This window comes from Zalophus californianus, chromosome 16, assembly GCF_009762305.2.
Source record: "Zalophus californianus isolate mZalCal1 chromosome 16, mZalCal1.pri.v2, whole genome shotgun sequence".
NCBI classification, from domain to species: Eukaryota; Metazoa; Chordata; class Mammalia; order Carnivora; family Otariidae; genus Zalophus; species Zalophus californianus.
In genome coordinates, this window is record NC_045610.1 from 15,052,897 (window position 1) to 15,075,314 (window position 22,418).

General features: G+C 52.9%; 1 protein-coding gene and 1 long non-coding RNA gene across 2 annotated transcripts in view; one reads left to right on the forward strand and one right to left on the reverse strand.

Moving 5' to 3' along the window:
- Positions 1 to 22,418, forward strand: part of RTN4RL1 (reticulon 4 receptor like 1) — a 67,812-nt gene that overhangs the window by 36,166 nt on the left and 9,228 nt on the right. The window lies entirely within an intron of this gene.
- Positions 1,263 to 9,148, reverse strand: LOC113939495. The gene is made up of 3 exons (XR_003525266.1): positions 8,794 to 9,148; positions 2,858 to 3,116; positions 1,263 to 1,389 (listed from the first exon to the last, which is right to left on the reverse strand). It is a non-coding gene; the product is annotated as an uncharacterized LOC113939495 (long non-coding RNA).

Sequence of the window (22,418 nt, forward strand, 5' to 3'; positions counted from 1 at the left end):
GGAAAGTCATCCTCAAGGAAGCTGGGGACTTCCGCCTGGACAAGATGGTGGATCCAGGGGACGACCTTGAAGGTGAGGCAGGGCGGGCTCCAAGGTCCCTGGCCTCTGAACAACCTGGGGATGGCCATGGGGTGGGCACGGGGCCCGGCTTCTGCCTGGCTTCTGGCTTTACACACAGGTTTTTGGTGTTTCCCAGACTTCAGTCTCTGCCTCACACCTTCACAGCGGCTCACCCATCTGTGCACCACCTGCACTGTTTGTTCACTCTTTTCCTTCTGTATATTGACCCAGTTTAGCTTAAATAAATGCATTTAAAAAGGAAACGGTAACACTTCTGTAAAAGGAAACTCAGTATCACGTGCCATAAGTAGAAAGTAACTACAGAAATAAATACAGAGAAACAATGTTATTACATTTTAGCACATGGAGTCTGATTTGGGAGGGCCATAATGATAACAAAATAACTGTTTATTAAGCATTTATGCTGTGCCAGGCACTAGCTAAGCACTCTCCGTGGGTTAGCTCATTTGATCTGATATTACATGTTAACATTCCCATTTCACAGGTGGGGAAACGGAGAGTCAGAGAAGCTAAGGGCTTTGGTCAAGGGGCACATAGACACTAAATGATGAGCTGAGATTCAAAGCTGAGTCCCATCCAAAAGCTGGGCTTTCAGCCACAGCCTGTGTTATTATTTCTCTGCATATTGGCACCTTTGGTTCTCTGTCCTGGTAACTGGGTGGTGGCCCTTTCCAGGACTAGGGCAATGATGTGAGCCCCAGCTATAGTTGTGTTTGCCTGTCCTCAGGGAACAGAACCCATTAGGTGCTCTTACAGATAAACGACACTTTCTGCCAACAGCCCTGTCAAGTGTCTCATTCTACAGCTTTGGGGACCAAGACTCAGGGAGACCAAGCCACCTGCCCAAAATCACACTGTTGCTGAGTGGCAAGTCTGGAATGTGTCCTGTCTCCCTCTGCAGTACTGACTCTGTTTTGCACTTCTTTGTAGCTCATTCAACCTCATGTGGAAAGAGGAGTCTTTTATTCCGAGCAAATCTTATAGCAGAACGAGCCCCCTCCTCCTCACAGGGGATCAGATCTCCACCTGGGGAAGGAAGGTGGGCATTTGTTGAATCCAGCTTTGGCTGTGGATAGACACCTCCTCAGAGCCAGGTCTGCTCTCTGGGACTGTGGCCTTCTATGGGTAGGTGAAGACCCCTGGGACCAGCCCCCAGGCCCTGGGTCTCCCCACACGCAGCAAGACTCCTGCACCAGTGGGCAGAGATGCTTGTTTGGCTTTCTTATCTGCCTTCCTGGAAACATAGTCCATCATCCCCTATCAAAACGAGCGACTGCAGTTCTCCCTCCAGAGCTGGCTCGTTCTTACCTGGAAGAGAAAGAACAAGGGAGCCTTTGGAGAGGGAGGAAAATCATATGTTATTTTTAAAAGGATTTTAAGTGAATGCTGAATAGAGTTCAAGAAAATTGCCTTAAAGACCTGCTCTCCTCAGGGATGGTGTTTCTGTTGGCTCCCAAGTATTTGGAAACTTAATTGCACATTTGTATGGGCTACTGTTTTTATTTCTTTCTGGTCTCAGAGGTGGGCTTTGAAGATTGTGCTCTCTCTCTGTAATGGTTTTCTTTATCTCAAATAAATGTTGCACACCTGCAAGGTAGAAGTGCTTGAAAGAAACTGTGTCAGAATTGGCTCTCGATTTAATAAATCTGCAAATGGAGCGGGGTTCGGTGAAATGATGTGACATTAGCTCACCCTGAGCTTCCTGTCTCAGGGGTGCAGCCTCACCCTCCCCCAGAGGGGTTGGGCAATGTGCTGATTCTCTGAACTGTGGGGAGTCAGCCCACACCTTTGCCAAAGCCCTTTCTCTACCCCAGGCTAGAAGCCAGTCGGCGTGGGGGAGACCCATTTCTGTGTGGGTGTTTGGGCCCTTTTAGGCCAAGATGCTAATAAAAGGCTTTTAGGTTAACTGTAGAAGCACAGCTCCCCTCTGCTGGGGACTTCCTCCAGCCTCCCACACCATATCTTCTCAAAGAACTACAAAGTCCATTTTGGGGTCAGAACTGCATAGTAAGCAAGATAGGGGGTAGACCATAATGCTCGGGATTGACAGGGTGCCAAAACCCAGGGCAGTGAGGCACCTCAGACTTGTGTGCAACCCCCTTTGGGCCTCCCCAGCTTCCCCGCCAGGGAAATACGGTAGTGGAAGGGCAGGCAAGTCTGAGTGGTGGTCGCCTCCGCCATTCTCCAGCTGGTGAAGGTGCTAGAGGATTCCACTTGCCCCCTTCCCCGTGGCCAGAGGCTGACCTGTATGTTAACACCTGACTTCAGGTTCGGGAAGCACCGGCAGGTGTTTGGACAGAGGAAGGAGAGTGATTGCTGGCTATTTATCCCCCTTCCTACAGGCTGGTCTCCGTCTTGTCAAAGGGTGCTCTCCACATCTCTTCTTTGTTCTGGGTTCTGATTTCCAGTCCCTTCCCTCCCCGCTCCAGGCCGAGTGGTGACACTGGTTTCTTGCCTGTTACGTGCTATCACTGTGGATTCCCTAGGGCCTGCCTACCCCTTTGTCAATTGTCCTTATTAAACTGTTCTCAAAAGATCTAATGACATTTGACTAAAACAGCAGTCCTGGGCAAGTCATTTACTTCTGGAGATTTGTTTCCCTCACCTATAGAATGAATTTTACTATTGTGTGGTTGCAAGTACAAAGTGATTGACCCAGGGCCTGGAGGACGGTAACCTTACCCTCAGGCTGGTCATGAAGGGCAGGGACCAGCCTGCAAGGACAGAAATGGTGTGTATAAGGTGCAGAAATGGTATGTGAGGGAGTGTCAATCACCTCTGGCCTTGGGCCCATCTTCCATCCTGCTCTCTGCTTTCCATCCGTGAGCCGGGCACTGCTGACCGGTGGCCCAGTTTGGGTGGAGGGCACCATAAGAACAGAATCTCATGGGATTCAGGAGGTTGGTATTTCCTTTGTCTTGTGATCTCACATAGAAGCCGTCTGTTGAACCAATATATGTACATATTCTTTTCCGTCTTCATTCATTGTTATCGGGAAACAAAGCAGCCACAGATTTCACACAACATGGTGTCCCCTGAGAATGCAAAAGAAAGAAACAGATGCCAACGGCTACCCCTGCTGGAGTGACCAAGTTGGGGGTAGGGGGCGGTGGCTCGCTTGGCTTGGCTCTGACACAGCATTTCAGCTGTTGCTTCCCTGCCTAAAGGAGACACGTCCAGTTCCAGCCAGCCCCTCTCTGGCCTGGTCCACTCTGGAGTCTCATTCAGTTTTTGGGTTGGAGGATTCAGGAACCAAAAAAGAGCAGAGGAAAGAGGCCTGGGAGGAGTCTGTGAACAGTTAGTGTGTACAGGAGTGTCTGTCTGGGAAGGCGAGAAAGACTGGAGGATGGGTCTCTGATCTCAAGGGGATCACAGCTAAGTTGGGAAGTTAGCACTTCCTCAGGAAATGATGAGAACCCCAAGCAGATGGGGGAATAAGTCTGGGGCAGACTAGCAGGGAAGGCTCCAGAAGAAGAGAGCCTTGACTTTTGGGTGAAGACCACGGGTAGAAAGAACATTTCAAGGGAGGGACCATGACGGGAGAAGGGTCAGGTGGCCAGGCAAAGGCAGCAATAGGTATGGTCTCAGAGTAACCAGGCCTCCAGTGGGGAGCACAGGGTAGGTTTGGCTAACTTAGGGCCTTGAAGCCAGGTAGGATACTTAAATCAGGAAGTGAGACTTTGGGAGCTCTTTTGAGAGGAAATCTTAATTCATAGCCAGACTTCAGAGCATCCTGGAACCTCCCTCAGCTATCTGGTGCAGTGGCTGGGAGTGTATGGGCTTCGCTGACCTTCAGCAGGTCAGCCTGCTCTGAGTCCCAGTGCCAGTTGCTCGTTATTCCTTAACCTGTTTGAGCCTCAGCTTTCTCATCTCTAAAAGGGAACTGAATGGTGGTGTCTAGCTTGCAAGCGTGCTTGGGGCAATAAGCGCAGCTAGGGGCCATGCTGTGCTGCACATTGTCCGGGGCATGCAGGAAAGAGCTCAGGAAAGGGCAGCTGTCTGGTGTGCCACTGAACTGTGAGCGATTATACAGAGGAGCTCTTCTCTAGGGAGAGGGTCTCCTGCAGCTTTCATGAGATTCCCTAAGGGGTCCTGATTCAAAAAATGTTAAGCACCACTCACTGCTTGAGAGGTTTAAAAATAGAGAAGTGTTAAGCGGCAGAGAGCAGTGTTTATGGTAATGGAATGTGGCGGAGTGGGCCTGGGGGCAGGGAAGCCAGTGTGGAGCCTTTCTGTCCATCTGTTGGACCCACCGTCCTTCCATCCATTCACTGGATCATTAAGCTGTGCTGAGCACGGGCTCAGCCTGGCCCCCTGCAAGGTGCTGAGGGCCCAGAGACCAAGGTCAGTGGGAAGGAAGATGGGCTGCGGCCAGGCCCCTGACAAGCTCCCACGATTGTGTCCTTGTGAGGGTCCCTCCCCACAAGGAATTGGGCTGGCCCGCTCCTTGATTCAGCCATTGGGATGCACTGCAAGTGAGGCTCTGCCATGTCCAGTCTCAAGCCTGAAGCAAGCCAGCAGCCTCACTTTTGTGGTTTTGGGAGATTGAGCCGCCATGTAGGAAGTAGGGCTACTCTGCTAGAGGGGTCATGCGTGCAGGGACCACAGCGAGAGAAGCCTCGGGACCACACGGAGAGGGGGAAGAGACTCAGGTGTCCCAGCATCTTACTTCCTGCAACCACATGAGAAACCCCAAGTGAGAACAGTAGAAGAACCATCCTGTGGAACCCACTTGGCCCATAGAGCCATGAGGTCATAAAGTGGTTTTGTTTTAAGCCCTCAAATCTAGACTGCTTTGTTACACATATGGAAATAAATGGACACCCATCAAGTGAGAACAGGTAAAGGCTGTTTATTCAGAGCCCTGCTTTTCCAAGGGAGTCAGCCACTGTCACGTACATTTTGGCAAAGCCTCAAGTCAGGCAGAGGAGTGGAAAAGTTTGGGTAGAGAAAAGACAAGTCTTCAGGTGTGCCCTGGTTGGAGACGGTTCTGATGGGGAAACTGGACCCGGGCTTACAAGGAGTGGGGCATCCTCTGGGACTGGTTAGGGGAGCACATTTGGTTTTCTCTGCTTGGTCCTAAGTTGGAAGTGGGGACAAAAATTAGGGAAGCTCGGGGCACCTGGGTGGCTCAGATGGTTAAGCGTCTGCCTTCGGCTCAGGTCATGATCCCAGGGTCCTGGGATCGAGTCCCGCATCAGGCTCCCTGCTGGGTGGGAGCCTGCTTTTCCCTCTGCCTCTCTCTCTCTCTCTCTCTCTCTCTCTCTGACTCTCATGAATAAATAAATAAAACATTAAAAAAAAAAATTAGGGAAGCTCATCAGGTCCTGGCCATTTTGGGTTGATTGTCACAGGAGTGACTGTGGCCCATGGTGGTCTGAGGTCCTACAAGTCTGACTTCCTGCAAGAAGCAGACTGGCTTCTTGGGCTGGTTACTATAGGTAACGGGATGGTTTCTGGGGCCGGTTAGTGTAGACCGGGGGTCAGAGTTCTGTTTATATATGTGGTCTGGCACTGTCTGTTTGTATATTCAGTCTTTCACACAATAGATACCTATATGCACACTGACAATTATGAGGCCCTGGTGAATGAACACAGTGATCTAGGTAAGCCCAAAGTAGGGAGAATCCCTCCTGTCCTGTGCCAAGTATGAAGAACAGGTGAGAATTAGCAGGCAGGTGAAGGAAGGAGGGACATCCCAGGCAGAGAGACCCAAGCATGAGCCAAGGCCTACAGATAGAAGAGGACACAGCATGTGCAAGTGACTGCAGCAGGGGCGCCTGAGTGGCTCAGTCAGTTAAGCGTCTGACTCTGGATTTCGGCTCAGGTCATGATCTCAGGGTCGTGAGATCGAGCCCCACATCAGGCTCTGCACTGGGCTTGGAACCTGCTTAAGATTCTCTCTTCCTCTGCCCCTCCCCACCATCTCTCTCCCTCTCTAAAAAGAAAAAAGAGAGAGAGAGAGACTGCAGCAGGCTGACATGGCTGGGCTCATGATGGGAGGGGAATGTGTGCTTAGGACCCAGGGCACGAGGCAAAGAGTTAGACATCCTCCGGAAAGAAGGGTCACAAACATTTAGATTATAGAGTCAAAGCCAAGTTTAAGAAAAAGTCTTCAGATGGAGAAGAGAGGGCAGGGCAAGGGTGAAGGCAGATTAGCCAGGGGCAGCTGTACCATCAGGAGAGAGTTCCCGAGGCAGACGGAGGCTTAAGACCTGGGGAACGGGACCCAAGGGAGAAGGAGAATGCAGAGTCCAGGTGTTTTGCAAACTGAGAAGGTAGTGATCCCCAAGAAGGTGACCCAGGAGGAGGGGAGGAGGCCTGGAGGGTGATGTTTGTTTCATGAATGCTGAGTAGGAAGAGTCTGGGAGATCGGGGGAACGTGTCCAGGGAGGCATTGGAGATTCAGAGTTGGAGCCCGGAGAGAGCTGAGCACCGATAAAGTGGCCAGGGTCATGGTGGCCCCCAGGACAGTAGGTCAAATGAGAAGCGGAAGACGTGCCCATGACAGGGGCTGAGAGGGAATGTCCGCAGTAGACCCAAGTTGGGGTGCACCCCCAAGAGAGCTGTGTCAAGGAGATTTGAAGGGCTGCTTTGTGCCTGGGGCAGTTGAGGCAAGCCGGGGATGGAAACTGTTGGATTTGGGCACACACTGGGAGTTTGTGTGTGAGAAGGGGTGGAATCCCAGGTGTGGGGGCTTGAAGAGAGAGACAGGAGAGGAAAGGGGCCCACTGCACCGAGGCCGACCTTTCGAAGGGTTTGCCAGGGACGAAGGAGGCGGTAGCGGCAGGGAGATTGTGGTTGGACAGTGTTTGTTGTGCTGTGGGAGAGAGCCGAGCGGGTGTGTAGGCAGAGAGGGAGCAGAAGGGGTGGGGACCGAAGATTCCGGGATTGGGGGCACACCACACCGGGAGGCAGCTGTCAGAAAGGCCAGCTTAGATCAGGCTGCAGGAATTGTGTTGGCCCACCCTGTGTTTTCTCTTTGTTTTGTTTCGTTTGCTGCCCATCAGTGCATGCAAAAATCCTGATTTCCAGTCGAAAGACCTGATAACCCAGGGCCTCCCTTCTCCCAGGGCAACAGTGGCTGGAGCCTGGGGCCCTCTGGATGGCTTGGCTTCCAGGTTGCCACCTGCCCATCTCTGACCTTTTCTGTTTCCTGCTTGGCCCCTGTGGGCATTTGAATTGAAACCTTGGCATGCGGAAAGGTAAGTGGGCCGGGCCAGAGCCAGCCTCAGGCAGAAGGCCTGAGGCCTTTAGCTCTGAGGCTGGATGTGTGAGGGTGCTGTAACGGTGAGGCGTCAGGCCCAGAGGCCAAGGTTTGGAATGGCCTTAGAGGGAATAGGGACAGGAAGCTGTGAAGGCCACGTGGAACGATGCTGAGGTGGCCACAGAGCTGAGACCAGCTAAGATTGTGAGCCAGGGATCTGCAGAGGCGCCGACTCACATCGTGAGGATGGAACAGGGGCTGGATGGACAGGAGGGTGCTAAGGAGCCTGCTCCATCCTCCAGGAGCTTCCACACCCAACTGAGTGTCCCATGACTCTGGCAGTAGGTGTGGGCGGTCCCTGAGGCTCAGGGCCACACAGGGCCCCAGAAGACAGCCTGTCCCCCCCCATCATAGGGACTCTCCCAGGCTGGGAACACGCTGAGAGGCTCCACTTGGCCTGGGGAAGGAATCAATCCAAGGGAGCCCTGCCTTAAGTTGGAATGCTCCTGAGATTCCTGATCAGAACCACATCCGATCCCCTGTTACAGGCTGTCGGGAAACACACATCCTTCCCCCGGCTGTCCTCCCTAGGAAGTCTCTCCTGCCTGGCCCTCTGTGGCCTCAGGGCTAGTTTTATCAGTTGCCCAGGGCAGGGCATGCTCCTGACCCAGGGACGGTGTCATTCTGGGGCCTTCCCAGGTAAGGGCTCTCGGTGCACACTTCAGGGTTAAAACATACCTGTTCACGCCCTCCCCGGGAACACTCTCCTCCCAGTCTTAATAGGAATTGTGTGTGTGCCTGGGACGCATGTCGCTGTATCACATAGAGCTGGAAGGTAATTAGGCGATGTTGGGGAAGATTCCGTCTGTCTCCTGGGAATACTGGAATAATGAGCCATCACAGAGGGCCGAGGAGGCAGGTGGGGGACTGCTGACCTGAGCCGAAGGCTCAGATCACTCATTAGCTCTGGAGATGCTCCTGATGTGTTCCTCCTCATGGGCCGTGGAAACTGAGCTGGCCCTGTTCTGGAGCAGGAAGCAGGAGCTTTAGTGGAGAACCTAAAAAGGGTACTGTGGGCTTTGAAGCAGGAAAGCAAGCAAGTCGTCCCTTTCTGGGGCTGGGGGGGAGACAGAAGCCACAGTCCTCCACAGTGGCACGTGTTAATGAGGCCCGGGGTAGGGGCACAGAGCGGCCAGGGGTCTTTTGCCAGCCCTGCCCTGAGCCCCAGGGAGGGTCAGCCAGACATCCGCCGAAGTGCTCCCAACCGGCCTCCCTCCACGGTGGAGGAGCACACCGGGTAGCCCTTGAGAGGCACTGGGGAGAGACCACCAGGAGACCAGTTTCCCCAGCGCAGCCTTCCCAGCAGTCCCATCACAGCCCCTCCTTCTCCATCAATAGCCCCAGCTTGTCCCCACATGGTGCCACCCACAGCTCCCAGTTTTAGCGAGAACATGTTACCCTGGGCGGCCTCCTACCGCCCCCCCCGCCCGTTCCCATGCACAAACCTCCAGTCAGCTTCCTGGGCCCATTCTGGGCACCCTTTCAGCACCACTCACACCTTCTCGCGCAGCCTCATCCGTGCTCAGCACCAGAGCCGCACCCTGCACAGGCACCTGGCTCTCTGTCTCCACTCTCCTTTCTTCTTTCTTTAGTTTTTCTTCCTCTTCTCTCTTTCTTCCTCTCCTCTTTCCCTCCTCAGGTCTGTGGCATTCCAGCTTGGGGATCGGCAATGCCAACCTTCCCAGAGAGTTCTGTTTGCTCTCTTTGCTCAGAGCCACCTCCTGGGGCTCTCGGATTCCTGGGTATACCCCTGCTGCCGCCCCTCCTCCTGGGGGCCACAGGAACCTGCTGTGCGCCTGCCACCCCGTGACCGCATGAGCCACCCCAAGGTAGCCACCGGGTCTGTCCCACACAGCCGTGGTTAGCAGTGCCCGGCCAGCACCTGGCACCAGCTAGGTGCTCCAGCTGTGCTGTGCTAGAGGGACAGTGAATGACAGCAAAGGCCACGCCCCTTCCTGGGGCCTGTCTCCAGGACCTCTCAGGGCCCTTCCTTCACTGGTCCTCCAGCTGTGCTCATTTAGGGGAGCCGTTTGAGTGGGTGTCAGGACTGGTTTCCTCCAACTGAGACCACCCTTTGGAGGGTCCTGCTCTGGCCCCCTTCCTATTGCTCCCCTCCCCTAAGGGCAAGGAGTCCAAGGAGCCAAGGAGATGTGCCCACCTGGAGCCCGTGCCCACCACTCGAGGGCAGTTCTGTCCAATAGCAATGGGAGCAACAGGTACTTTATATTTTCTAGTAGCTACATTAAAAAGGTAAAAAGCAACAAGTGAAATTCATTTAAAATATTTTTTATTTTGGGGGCGCCTGGGTGGCTCAGTCGTTAAGCGTCTGCCTTTGGCTCAGGTCATGATCCCAGGGTCCTGGGATCGAGCCCTGCATCGGGCTCCCTGCTCAGTGGGGAGCCTGCTTCTCCCTCTCCCTGATGCTCCCCCTGCTTATATTCCCTCTCTCACTGTCTCTCTGTCAAATGAATAAATAAAATCTTTAAAATATATACATTTTTTATTTTTATTTAAGCCAGTATAGTCAAAGTACTATCATTTCAACATGTAATCAGTATAGCGAGCATCCTTTTTTGTACTAGGCCTTCAAGGTAGCCGCATTTCCAGCGTTCAGAAGCCACATGTGGGCAGCAGCTTGTGCCCTGGACAGCTCTAGACCACACACTAGGCATAGACATTTGAGACTTCAGCATTCTCTGCTCAGATGGCCCCAGCCTGCTTCCAGGGCCTCTTCCCCATTTAGGACTTTTCAGGGCAGATGGCACCAGAAGTTTGAGGGGTGGGAAGGGCCAAGAGCCTGTCTTGCCTCCGAGGAGGGTGAATTCCTCATGGACTTGCTTTCCTTCTCAGCTCAAAATCCACTCTGACCCTAGAGGCAAGAGTGAGGAGAACTATGGGGCACTGAAGGACAGAGGAGGCCAGGAACAGCCCAGGGGCAGCAGCGGGCCCTTGGGATGGTGGGAGGCTGGAATCTGGGAGAGGTAGCCTGGACAGGCTGACTGGCAGAGGGGAGAGGGAATGGGGGTATTGAAGTCCACAGACAGGTTAATGGCTCCTTCCTGCCTTGCACACAATTGAATTTGCCCTCCTGAGCCTCCTGGCTTTGGGGAAGGGCCTCTCCTCCTGGGAGCTCAGCTGGACTCCCAGAGCCACAGGGCCTGGGTCAGCCAGGCCTGATTCGATCAGGAGAAATGAAAGACACAGGGCTCACAGACAGCGCAGTACCTAGAGGGGCCGGTAGCTTAGTCCCGAAAGGTAAGGCCAGTGAAGAAGGCCCATGTGGGCCATCCTAGCTCTGCCTCCTTCCTGGGAGGCCCCCCATCCCCCACAGCTGACAATTATCTATACTATACCTCATCATGCTTTCCCGCCTTCCCATCTCTCTCTCTCTCTCTCTTTTTAAAAAATATTTATTTTTAAGGAATCTCTACACTCCGCATGGGGCTCAGACTCACAACCCCGAGATTAAGCGTCACATGCTCTCCTGACTGAGCCAGTCCTTTCCATCTCTCTTAAAGGTGGTCGCAGGCCAACTCAAAAATCAGAAAACTTGGAACAAGCCTGTTTTCCTTTGTGTCCATGGGGATGTGCAACACATGCTGAAACTAGGGTGAGAGAAACAAATGAAAAAGACTCTGTGCTTTCTCTCCTGCCAGTCCCTTACATCTTGTATGAAAACCAGTGCCCTGCCATACACTCTGTCCTCTCTGCGGGAGGCTGGGGGACAATCAGGGGACACATCACAAACTAGAGAAGACACCACACTGGACCTGCTCTCTCGTGCCTCCAGGCCTTTGACTGTGCAGTTCCTTCCCACCAGAACATCATCCCCCTTCCCCCTTGAATGCCCTTGGAGGCTGCCTTCCCGCTGGGACTCCACTCCAGGCAGCTGCTTGCTTTCTACCTCCTCCATGTTTCCATAGTATCGTAGACGCTCCATCCCAGCGCTGGGAACGCACTTGTTCATTCAATCCACAAGTCATCGCCCAGCGAGCCAGTGCCTCTTGGGTGCCTGGCACCGTCCTGGAAGCTGCGGACATCCTAGGGAATAAGCAGACAAGGGGGAAGACAATAAACATGTAAACAAATAATTAAGCAAGATACTCGCAGTGAGTGTTCAGTGCTAAGAGGGAAATAGAGCAGGGTACTTATGTAATCAAGAGGGACTGGGGCTGGTAGGGACAGCTGCTTTAGACAGAGAGGCGATGCTCCAGCTGAGGCCTGAATGCTAAGAAGGAGGTGGTCTTGCGAGGGCCGGGGGCAGAGTGTTCAGTCAGGAACAGTCGGTGCGAAAACTCGCAGACAGACAACGGTGTATCATTCCGTTTATATGAAATACCCAGCATGGGTAAATCCACAGAGACGGAAAGCAGATTAATGGTTGCCAGGGGCAGGCGGGGAGGAAGAATGGGGAATGACTGCTAATGGGTATGGGATTGCTCTTTGGGATGATGCAAATGTTCTAGAACTCCATAGTGGTGATGTTTGCTCAACATTGTGAATGTACTAAATGCCACAGAATTGTACGCTTTAAAATGGTGAAAATGGTACATTTTAGGTTATGTGTCTTTTACCATTAAAACAGCAAAACAAAAGCCTGAGCTTGCTGTGGTCTAGGAACAGGAAGGCTAGTACAACCAGGGATGGGGGGAATGGTGCGGGGCGGAGCTGGAGAGGTGGTGGGGGGCCCGTCAGGAGGACACTGGGGGTTGGTAGGGAGTTTGCATTCTGTTTGGTGCAATGGAAAGCCACTGGGAGATTTCAAGCAGGAAGGTAACCCGATAGCTCTTACTGTTTTCGAAGATCCTTGTGGCTGTGGTGTGGGCTGTGGGTGGTGATGGAACTGAAGCAAAGGCAGGGAGACCAGTTAGTGAGACCACTGCAGCGGTCCAGGGGAGGGAGGATGGCGGCTTGGGATGGGGTGCCCGCAGTGGGGGCAGAGTGATGTGGACAGAATTTGGAATCTATTTAAAGAGTAGAGCCCACGGGACTTGATGGATTAAAGGGAAAGAGAACAGGGGAAGAGGAAGCATATGGAATGATGTCTACATCTTCACTTTGAGCAACCAAAAGGATGGAGTTGTCAGTTACTAAGATGGGGAAGCCTGTGCGCAAGAAACACCTTTAGGGCATGTCGAGTGGGGCTGCGGGTCAGATCTCCAGGTGGCAATGCCAGGTGGGCTGGTCTGGAGTTTGGGAATGAGACACACATCTGGTCTTCCACCCCGGGGAGATTGTACTGAAAACCTGAGCTCCCCCGATAGATGCTAGGGATAGGTGGGGCTGCAGAAGATGGAAGGTCCAAGTGCTGAGCCCTGGGGAATCGGGATGTGCAGAGATCAGAGGAGGAATGGCCGGCAGAGCAGACCAAGAAGAGCAACCAGCCAGGTAGGAGGAAAAAGGGCAGAGCCCTGTCTCTGAAGTCAGGAGAAGGAAGTGTTTCCCAAAGGAAGGGCCAGCTGTGTCCAGTGCTGCTAAGAGGGTGAGTGGATGAGGGAGTGACAACAAAGTCACTATTGGATTTGACAGTATGAATGCAGGCCAGCCTGTCTGGTGCACCTGAGCTCATGGCTCATAGTTGGCGCTTCTTAAAGGTCGGAGGACTCGAGACAATGATGCTGTGCAGCGGGCAGCATAGACTGCCCAGAGCCTAGGGTTTGAGCAAGAAACCAGGTTTCACAGGGAAGTGGCTGAGGGGCTGTGACCACCCAACAGCCATCGCTGAGGGGAGGCTGGGGGAGGCTGCGGGAGGCTGGTGGAGGCTGGGGGAGGCTGCAGGAGCCCAAAGCAGCCCAGGATTGCAGTTCACCCACCGGCACATTTTCAAAGGGCCTTCCCTCTGCTGCTTTTCCCTTTTTCCTCTCAGGAGAGGTGATTCATATTTCAATACATTCCACCTGAAAAAGGATCAGATTTTGAGCAGGTGGTAAGTCAGTACACGGAAATTTGATATATTTTGACTAATGCAGTTTGAAATTTGAAAACTGCAGACAGTTTTATTCAAGATCCATTTTTATACCAACTCATTATTGGGGGGAAAAGGCAAGATTTCAGGTTTCCGGGGGAGGACGTGTGAACCCAAGCCTGTCACCACCAAGCCCCGTTAAGCAGGCTTGACCTGGCCGTCTGGCCAGCACGCCTCCTGCTGCTCCCATTCCTGCCGGAAACGCTTTCTTTAGCAACTGCTTTCAAGTGTCCCCCTGGGGTTACTAGTCCAATTTAATCTGACCTTCAGCCCCACCTCTGTCGCACCAACTCCAGCAAATCCCTGGGGCTGGCACTTAAGACAAGTTTTGTGATGCAGACAATGGTATTACACAGAATTTCCACTTCCTTCCCCAGCCGCCTTGTCCATTTCCCCAGCCTCATGAGTGTGAGGCACCAGGAGAGAAAATAAATAAGACAGGGGCAGGAATGAAGTTATTGGCAAGGGAGTAAGACACAGTTTGTGGGAGGTAGGGGAGCTGCCTGTTGGGGGGCCTGTGAGAGAGCTCTCTCAAAAGAGAGGTGTAGGGGCACCTGGATGGTGCAGTCATTTAAGTGCCCGACTCTTGATTTTGGTTCAGGTCATGATCTCAGGGTGATGGGATCGAGCCTCGTACCAGGCTCCGTGCTCACCGGGGCGTCTGCTTCTCCCTCTCCCTCTGTCGCTCCGCCTGCTCATGCTCTCTCTCCCTCCCTCTCTCTCTCTCTCAAATAAACAAACAAACAAACAAACAAACAAATAAATCTTTTTTAAAAAAGAGAGAGCGGTCTTGGTTTGAATCCTGGCTCCACCATCTTGGGTGAATCCCCACCTTTTATTGAGCCTTATTTTTCTCAACCGTAAAATGGGGATATTAATACTTTTGTAATAATTTTTTTTGGAACATTCAATGAGTGTATGTGATACCTCCGGCTATGGATGGGTCTGACACACGGGAGGGATTCAACACACATTCATCGCCTTTGCTTCCCTGCCCCAGAGATCTCTCCATATGAGGCACACAGCTCTTGTCTCTTTTGAGTAGCTCAGTCTAGTTGGGAAGGCAAACGGGGAAGAGTGGGGTCTCTGAAAGTCCCTATGACCGGTGATCTTCTGGGTACAGAACTTAAGGCTCTGTGAGCTAAACTTTCTGGAAGGTGATTTGTCATCTTGCATCGAGGGGACCTTGACTCAATGAATCTGATTTAGGGAAAGGCCAAGAAATTCGGACAAAGCTTTATGCACAAAGATGTTCATTCCAATGTTGTGTAGTTTAGCTGACTCTTTTTTTTTAAAGATTTTATTTATTTATTTGAGAGAGAGAGACAGAGAGCATGAGCAGGGAGGAGAGGGAGACGCAGGCTCCCCGCTGAGCGGGGAGCCCCACGTGGGGCTCGATTCCAGGACCCTGAGATCATGACCTGAGCCCAAGACAGATGCTTAACCCACTGAGCCACCCAGGCTCCCCGCTGACTCTTGAAAGAATCAATAAGAGGGGCTCCTGGGTGGCTCAGTCGTTAAGCATCTGCCTTCGGCTCAGGTCATGATCCCAGGGTCCTGGAATCGAGCCCCGCGTCGGGCTCCCTGCTCCGCGGGAAGCCTGCTTCTCCCTCTCCCACTCCCCCTGCTTGTGTTCCCTCTCTCGCTGCGTCTCTCTCTGTCAAATAAATAAAATCTTTAAAAAAAAAAAAAGAATCAATAAGAACATTCACATGGCAATAAACCAAATGTATGATGTCAGGTATGCAGTGACGTTCCCCTCTCCTTAGTCCCTGAGCTTCTAGTAGTCCTCCCAGGAGGCAACTAATATTACCAATTTTGTCATGATAATCTGTAAGAGTGAAAAATGAGAAACAATCGAAATATTCCACAGATAAACAAATTATGGGCTGTCCACACAGAAGGATACTCTGCAGTCTCCGCACCATTACCACACCGTTCTTCTGTTACTTAACTGTGTGTTTCCTCTGGCCCAGGCCCTCCGCATAGGCTGTTCCCTCTGCCCAGAACCCCACCTCCCCCCCCTCCCAATGGAGTTCTCAATCTTCAAACTCTCCCAACCTTCCCACTCCCACTGCCAAGGGGAGCCCCCACATTCCTCATAGCTACTTGGATCTCTCTCTACGGGCTCCTCTTTTCAGGGTGTGATTATATATGGATGTGACCGTTTGATGACTATCTGTTTCCGACTGTACTCTCCTGGGGGGTGGGGTCACTGTGCATGCCGAGCCGCCTCACCGTAGAGCCTCACAGAGGAAGGCACCTGGAGGGCTGCTGAATGGATGAATGGTCTAAGTTAAGCAGAAGACACAGGATACAGAGCTCATATACAGCACGACCCCAATTTTATTGCTTTAAATAAAATTTTTATTTAAATTTATATATCCCTACATAAATGAAGGAAGTACAGAGAGAAAGCACAGCAAGGCACTGCCAATGGTTGTCAAGGGTAATGGGATTGTGATGGCTTTTCTTCCTTTTCACTTCTCTACTTTCCATGTTTTCCACAATTGGCAAGTATGATTTTAGAATTAAAATAAATGATGAAGAGTGGCTTTGAAGAAAAACCTTCTGGGGGAGCATAGGGTTTGGGGCCCACACGGAGAAAGCCCGTGCCACTTCTGCCTGGGTCAGAGCTCCCAGGCCTGTGGTCAGAGGCTGGAATGTGTTGCTGACTGGCTGGCTGGCTGGCTGGCTGGAGGTCGGGCCCTGGAGAAAGCACAGGGCTCGAGACAGCAGGGAGGAGGAGGCCAGTAAAGGCCTGGGGCCTGAGATTCCTAGACTCTGCAAGATGTCTTTTTTTTCCTCCCTGATTTATTTCCTTTGTTAAATATTAAATGCATGCATCAAAATATAGTATGTTTAAGGTATAGAGAATAATAAAACTAACATTCCCCGAGTCCATTGCTCAGATTAAGACACTGAACACCACAAATACATTTGAAGCATTCCCTGCAGGGCTCTTAAGTGGCCAGTCAGGACTCTGCTGATGATGGGTCAGAAGAAAAAGTCCTTTGAGGCAAGGCCCAAAATGCCTTGTAAACTCATTTATCCTCTTAGGCATGAGATACCTGGTGGCCTCTGGCTGCTAAAACTTATTGTATATCTACACCTACCCACAATAAGCCTGCCTCAGCTAAGGAAAGCACCTGGTTTCTTCGCTTTGGGCTCGAATTACATCAGCTAAATCATCCGTTCATTCCTTCACTTTCCAGACATGTATGGATGAGCTTTGTGCACCAACTGGGCACCCCAGCAGTTCCGCACCCCTGGTGTTGGAGGCAGGTGACTTTAAGAGAGTCATGAGTGCTTGGAGAGGAGGCAGCACGGAGGAGGGTGGGGGGTCTAACCCAGAGGGAAGGGTCTGGGGAGGCTTCCTGGGACAGGTCCCGTCTGAGCCAAATCATGCGAGTAGTAAGTTAGGCTTCTTTGGTTGTAAGCAAGAGAAATCTAGTCTGACTGACTAAGCAAAAGAGGAACTCACTGGAAGGTGTGTTTGGGGCTGTAATTAAAAACCCAAATCAGGAATGCCTGGGTGGTTCAGTTGGTTAAGTGTCCGCCTTCAGCTCAGGTCATGATCCCAGCGTCCTGGGATCAAGTCTCATAGGGGGCTCCTTGCTCAGCAGGAAGTCTGCTTCTCCCTCTGCCTGCTGCTCCCCCGCTTGTGCTCACTCTCATAAATAAGTAAAATCTTTTTTAAAAAACGAAACTTAGAAAAAAAAAAACAACACCCAAATCACAATGGCTATAACGAGAATTATTATGTCCTATAAGAAGTTTGGAGATCCCAGGACTGGTTGACTCCTTGGCTTAATAAGGTCATTATGATCCAGGTCCTCGCCATCTTTTCACTCTGCAGTCTTTGGTAAACTGGCTTTGGCCTTTAGGCCTTTAGGTCTCCTCATGGCCGAAAGATGGTGCGTGGGCACCAGGCATTTGATTCTCATCCAACCACCCTCAGAGGCAGGAAGAGAGAACATCCCTTCCTTGTGCCCCTTTTCCAAAAGAAGGAGGAGCATTGCCCCGCCCCCAAGTCCTTCAGTTGACTTTCTTTGTGTCTCATTGGTCAGAATGGAGTCACATGCTCCTATCTAAACCAATCACTGACAATGGAGTAGATTAATAGAGACTGGCTCCCGCCGGCTCCTGGGGAAGGAGTTTAGCTCCTCTAGGGCGTCCGGCTACCCGGTAGCTGAATGAAATCTGGATCTTGATAGCCAAGAAGGGGGGGGTGTTAGGTGGGCCGCTGCAGAAAGCAAATGGGACCCAAAGAAGAAGCTGAACAACCCCAGGTTTGGGTAGGGCAAGAACCAGGGTGGCTCTGGGGGTCTTGGTGGAAAGAACCATTAGGCGGTGTCCTCAGGATGGCCCCACCAGGGTGATGCAGCTCAAGCCGTGCTCAGCTGGAGGGACCTCACATCAGTGAGGATTCTTACTTGCAAGCAACAGACACACCAGCCTTGACTAATTTAAATAAAAAGCAGATCTATTTACAGGTAACCCACAGAATCTCCCAAAGGGTCGGGGGCTCCACAGACAGGAGCGATGCCCCAAACAAAGACAAAGGGACTTCCAGTTCGTACCTCCAATGTTCCTGTCACAGTCACCGCCCACACTGGCTCTGCCACCATCCTTGTAAGCATTGCTCCCAGCTTAATTGCACCATTAAGTCCTAGTTCAAAGTCTGGGTTACGGGCCTTGCCCAGTCTTCCAGGAAGGATGAGAAAGTGAGGGCTTGACCTTTTCAGCTTCCCCAGGGAGGGAAGGACTCATGTACCTAAACTGGGAGATCTCCCAAATACAGGAAGAGGGTTTAGCAGCTGGGTGGCCAAGAGGAGTGACACGTGTCCACAACACACTCTCCTGGAGGCATCTGGGGAAGACTGTGAGCTCGTGGAAGCCAGGAACTGGGTCTTTTGTCCCCAGAGCCCTCCTGGCACAGTGTCCGGCCCAGAGGAAGGGGAGGGGCGAATGTCTGCTGAGCGAATGCAGCTCCGTGAGCGGGGGAGTGACGCAGCAGACGTCATCAGAGGGGCCGGAGAGCCCCAGCAGTCCAGCGGCGGTGAGGAGGACTTGGGCAGGGGCCTGGCGGGCAGTGGGCGCTGGAAACCTGGGTTTGCGAACGTGCAAACGTCTCATGTGACTAGGGTAGTTTGATTTCCCACCAAATGGAAGGCCTGCTTCATTCTGTCTTCTTTCTCTTCAAACTCCTGCCCTCCTCCCTACCTTTGCTCCCAGCTAATGACCCCCTTTTACTTCAGGGAGACAAGAAGGCTGGGGGGGGGCAACTCTGTCATCTTGTCATTCGCACAGACCTGCGTCCCTCCGCTGGCTGCGGGAGGGGGTTCTTTCAGCGCTCTGGGCCTCTGGTCCTTTGGCCCTCCCACTCCTGCTGCTTCGGCTTCTTTCTCTCCCTCCTCCCAAATCACACCCACAAGCGTGCAAACAAGCTCTAGTTTCTTCCAGCTTTAAAAAGCAGACGACCTCCCAGGACTCCACGCCTCTCCAGGCGCTGCCCTGTGTCTCTGCCCCCTTCACAGCCAAGTTTCTGAATGAATGGCCTCTGGGTGCTCACAGACACTGCTCCCGGACACCAGCACCCCAGGATTCTTCCCTGGCCGGGTGGGGCTGGGCTGGGCCCCGTGACTGACTCTGACCCATGACACACGAGCAGGAGTGCTGCTTGAAACAAAATCCCATGGTGACCATGGCCTCTGTGCTCTCTGTTGTGAGACAGCCAGGGTTCTGGGTGGAGGATGTGTTCTCCACCCAGATCCCTGAGCGAGAAACAAGGCTCCGTCGTGAGCCACCGAGACCCTGGGGCCGCTGGTTACATTCGCATGCCCTGACGTGTCCTGGCTGACCCAGTGCTGTCTCCCCATTCGCTCTTCCTCGCCCTCTAGAATGCATTCTGCCCGCCTCTTTCTCCCGGAAATGAACTTTCTGGCATCACCAGTTACCTCCATGTTGCCAAAACAACTGCACTTCATCCTCACGGAACTCTCCCAGCCCTCATCATGGCGGAGTCCACCTTTCTTCTTGAAACACTCTTGGCTTCCGTCACACCAGGCACCATGGCTTTCCTTTGACACCGCTGGCTGTTCCTTCTCCTTTACATTCCAGAATTGTGTTGCGGGAGGCCTTGATCCTGGTTCCCCTCTCTTGACAGGTGAACTCGTCCTTTCCCACAGATTTAAATACCATCTCTACGCCCGTGACTCCCAAGTGTGCCTCTCACCTCCAGTTTGGTGTATCCACCTGCCACCAGTTAAACAGCCCTGTAAGGCTCCACAGACTTCGTGTGTCCTAAACGGAGCTCTTGTTGGCCCCCGAGCCTGCTTTCCCAGGCTCCTCCAGTCTCACTGTACCCTCATCCTCCGGAGCCACCCCAGGTCCCTCCCAACCTCTATCCCTCACACTGGTCCACTTCTATGTCCTGCCAAGTCTACATCCTAAACATTTCTCATTCTGTCCACTGCTCTCTGACTCCATGGCCCTGTGCCTCCTTTTGCCCCCACCCCCCATCTATGCTCCAGTAGCAGTCTCTCAAATCCCATCATATTGCTCCCACTTCAGGCTCTTCCATGGCTGCTCACCATACCCAGAATTAGATCCAAACTCTTCCACTGAGGCTTTCAAGTCCCTACAAAGCCCGCCTCCTGCCTTTCTGACTGCATCTCCCGCCCTGCCCTGCCCTTCTTCCCTCATCTATACTAAGTTTGGTCCTGTCCCAGGGCCTTTGCACCTGCTATTCCCTCTGTTCTTTGGCTCCTTCTTTTCCTTTGGGTTTCAACTCAGGTGTCGCTGCTCAGGGAGGCCCTTCATGAGCACACAAACTAATGTCAGCCCCCCCATTTGTCTGTCTTTTTTTTTTTAAGATTTTATTTATTTATTTGACACACAGAGAGAGAGAGCACAAGCAGGGGGAGTGGCAGGCAGAGGGAGAGGGAGAAACAGCCTCCCCACTGAGCAAGGAGCCCGATGTGGGGCTCGATCCCAGGACCCCAGGATCATGACCTGAGCCAAAGGCAGTCGCTTAACCCACTGAGCCACCCAGGTGCCCTCTCAGTTTTTTTTTTTTTTTCTTTTAAAGGTTTTATTTATTTATTTGAGAGACAGAGAGAGAGAGAGAGAAAGAGAGCACGAGTGGGGAGGAGAGGAAGCAGGCTTCCCGTGAGCGGGGCGCCCGATGTGGGGCCTGATCCCAGGACCCTGGGATCATAACCTGAGCCGAAGGCAGACGCTCAACGGACTAAACAACCCAGGTGCCCCCGTTTGTCTCAGTCTTAACCCCCTTGTTGTGTCCCCAGTGTCTACCGCCGTTTGTCAGTTTGGTCTTGTCTGGTCCTTTGGCTTAATCATCTCCCTGCTGGAACGTGTAGGCCCCGTGAGCGAAGGAGCTGGATCTTGCTGTTGCAGCACCAAGCACAGAGTGAACTTGGGTATGAATGAAGGAGTCAGGGGACAGGTTCAGAATGGGGTGACCAGGTGACCGATACCCCAGGTGTGAGTTCTGAATGCCTTTTGCGGACAAGGAAAGGGTGCTGTTCCAGGAACTAGGAACAAGGGGTCCTGGAAGAGAGTTCTGCACCTGCTTCTCACAGGCTGCGTCCTATCTCCTGTTTTCTGTCAGCCAATGTCAGGGCCGTCGGGATTTGGTAGATCCCCACCCCTACTCTCTCTCCCTCACAACCCCTCAGCAACCCCCAGGCAGGCAGTAGATGCTTGCCCCTGGGGACTGTCCCGTGCCCACAGGGGTTCACCTGCCCCATCAAACACAACTAAGATACCATTCCAGTTTCAGTGAGCCTGTCTGGGTACAGGTGGGTCCACAGTTTACTGTGGTTCTGGGGAAGGGACAGTAGGCTCCAGGGTTTGGAGGGAGGAGGAAGGATGCAGAGCCTTCTCAAAACCTCCTGGGAAGGACTGGATCTCAGAAGCCCACAGCCGTCAGCCTTGGGCTGCCACAGCCCAGATTCTGGGGCCCCCAAACCGAGGAACAAATTTGAGTAACATGGAACACATTTTATGAGCCCCAGAGGGGCTTCCCGAGGTGAAGGAAGGGGCATTCTGCAGAGAGCTGGCAACTCCAGATGGAGATGGATGGACTGGGAGGAAGGGCAAAGCAGAGAGGTCAAGACCCCATCCCCACCTGCGGTGTCCTGGGGGCAGCCAAGGCCTGGCAGGGAAGTAACTTGAACCTGGGTCTGAGCCCTGACTCAGTGTCTGATCTGTCAGGTCCCTCTGCCAGGCCTCTGGGGTCTGGGAGCACCAGAGTAGGGTGGGGTGAAAGCCAGGGTACACTGGGGTTGGGGAGAGCACTGAGGGGGTGAGCAGCAGCTCCTTTGATAACAGTACCGGTAACACAGTCATCACCCTTGGCAATGCCTAAGGCAGCTGCTCGGCCTCCCAGTTCCTGGACTAAAAAACTGAGGCCTTGGAGGTTTAGTGACCTGCCCAGGTTGCCTAGCTGAAATGTGCTCCCAGTGGGGCTGGTCCCGAAGCCAGGCAGTACCAGGCTATAGAGCTGCTCGCGCCAGCCTCCCGCATCCCACCCCCCAGAGGGCACCCCGCAGCGAGGAGGTGGCAGACACGGCTAGGCAAAGCCAGGGAGCCTGAGGTTGCTCCAATGAGGCCCCCTGAGAGCTCGGCAGCCCAGTTAGCACAGCATCCCGGCCAGACCTGTGCAGGGGCTTCGCCACGGCAGGTAAAAGCCAAGGACTGTTCCAGTAAGGGGCCACCTGTTTCCCAGCTGAGAGTGACCCTGGAGAAGGTACGGAATTGAGCATGTTGGGAGGAGAGCAGGAGCTAAAGGCAAAGCCAGAGTGAGTGCCGAGATAAGACAGGGATATCACAGACCCAGGGGCCCCCTCTCTGGGCTGGAGTTCGGGGATGCTGCAGGAGAAAAAGGCCCAGGCTGCCAGCCCCCTTGGTGGCCTCCAGAGACAAACATGAGCTTGCACACACATGTGCCCGTACTCAGATACTGCAAACACATGCATACGTGGCCGTGTATACATACATGGCTAAACACACAGTAGCACACGCATGCGCAGAGATGTACTCAGATCCGTGCGCACACACGTACACATGCGCACACACAGG